We start from the raw sequence: 2,197 nt of genomic DNA on the forward strand, positions 1-2,197 counted from the left end.
CAGAATAAGATGGTCTTTTCTACCAATTTTTTTCTACCATTTTGATTGGAAAAGGCAGGCAGGTTCTCATGAACCCCTTAGCTAACAGACTGGAAGGGTGGTATCTCCGCCAGAGGAGAAGCGATGACTAGCTCCAGATGGCCTGCAGGAGGTAATCTCTCTGCTGATATAGCTGCAGCCAGGGCATGTGGACACAGCTTAAGACCAAAAACCAGAAAATACAGATCTTTCTGTAAAATGTATCTGTTAATAACTTGTACACTTTATATTGCCTCTTAAAGATAGAGAAGAGTCAGATACTTAGTGACGTGCATCAAAGCTGCTATCTGAGATGAATTACAAAGGCAACGTTCTTCTATTTCCTTGACACATTCACATGTATAGTAGCAATATTTTAGGCACCTTGCAGCTTGAGGCAAAATCATACCTGACAGTTGTTCACAGCAGGGATTTATCCTGCTTTACATTTCATCCTAACTTTTAAAGCCAGGATGATTATAATCCATTATTCCATGTTCTTAGAACGGCAGATTGTGTTAAACATAACTTAAAGAAAAACCAAGAATTTTGCCGTGAAGAAAACATGGTACATTCTATTTTATGACAATAAACCAAAATCCTTGAATTTAGTTTTTATCTTTGTTCTGGATAACCCATTTGTTTCCAACGTTTATGTGCTCTCTGGTCTCAAGAAGAAAATACTGTACAGGTATGTGTGGATAATTTCCTTGCTTTTCTTTATGCCAACTTTCTAAGATTTATTACAGTGAAACAGGAGTGAACTGTCTCCAGGGTCAGAAGGCTATGTCTACATTAGCAAGTAATTCAGAGCAAAAGGAACAGACAAACAGACTTGTCTATTTGTCTAGCAGCTGGTGCTGAGGTCCCTACAGCTATCCTACACACCTGTTGTTTTACTTTGGGCTAGATTTAGTCCAGTTGAGTTGATGACCCCGTTGTACATTGATGACCCCCATGGTTTTAAGCTAAGTGATGAATCATTGGTTCAGATCCTTTTAAGAGCTGGTGAGTGTTTAGTATGTACCTGAGGCTGAACTTTTGGGTTAAATTCTTCCAAGAAAAATCTAGTACGCATGCACCAAGACAGCATCAACAAATGGTAAGGGGAGATGCTGGAGGGATTCACTTCAAAATTACACTACTGCTTGAAATCAAATGTAGGTTTACTCCATTCTACTAATAGACAGTGTTATCCAGTCAGCTCATTAAAGCTTGGAGAAGACATCTGACAGCAGAGAGAATACAGCACCAGATGAATGATTTACACACAGAATTGAACAAACCAACAAGCAGATGGGTTTCAGTATTGGAAGACATGGCTATTCTGTCCTGTTGTAGCCATTGCAACCAAGAATTAGTTTTTTCTACTTCAGAAAAGGAGCAATAACCTTAAGCTGTTGTAAGTAATAGTTAGTGTGACAACTGGATAGGTTAACTTGTTTGAATGAAAAATGCAGTACTGATTCTCTTTAGAGAAATCTCCCCATTTCAAATAAAAATTAACCTGAGGACCACAGCCATTGGGAAACAGATTGATGAAACAGGAGATGTGACGAATACTTCTAAGCTTTTCTAATGGGGAATGCTGTAGGAATTGAACCAAATTCCAAGTATATAATTTATTAACTTGCAAGACAGCAATAATGATGGCTGTTGGTGTTTAACATTGGGATACAAACAAAATTTTTCTTTTCTGCAACAAGTTCTTCAGTAAGTCTTTACTCATCTTATAAGCTCATTCATTATCAGTCTCCCATAGATAGCTAAAGATTGTTTTTCATTGGTTTAGCAAGTTATTTAATCTGTGGACTTTGCTTCAGGTAGCAGACTAAGTCTACTTGCTGAATACTCTTTCAGGGTCTACTTCATGCAAGTATTCACTATGAATGTCTGTTCCCAGTAAGAAGGCTGGTGCTTTAACAGTTTTCTTCTGTGAGACAGTCTCATCCATGAATTTTAATATAGGTTAATAATGTCCAGGAATCTTTTCAGCTTTTTCAGCGAAAAAAATGAGACAAGTGGGAAAAGAACGACTTATGTACAAGAGGAACTATGCAAGCTCCTATCCTGTGTTTGCATACACAGAGACTCTGCAAAGCATTTATATTCACTGGTTTGAGATGAAGAAAGGATGGACTTTAGAATTAACCTGAAATGAGTGTAATATTCTTAACCT

At 37.6% G+C, this 2,197-nt stretch overlaps 1 protein-coding gene across 1 annotated transcript in view; it reads right to left on the reverse strand.

The window, feature by feature from the left end:
- SBF2 (SET binding factor 2) overlaps positions 1–2,197 on the reverse strand; it is a 240,092-nt gene that overhangs the window by 21,392 nt on the left and 216,503 nt on the right. The window lies entirely within an intron of this gene.

The sequence above is a fragment of the Pygoscelis adeliae genome, unplaced genomic scaffold (assembly GCF_000699105.1).
Source record: "Pygoscelis adeliae isolate BGI_AS28 unplaced genomic scaffold, ASM69910v1 Scaffold166, whole genome shotgun sequence".
NCBI classification, from domain to species: domain Eukaryota; kingdom Metazoa; phylum Chordata; class Aves; order Sphenisciformes; family Spheniscidae; genus Pygoscelis; species Pygoscelis adeliae.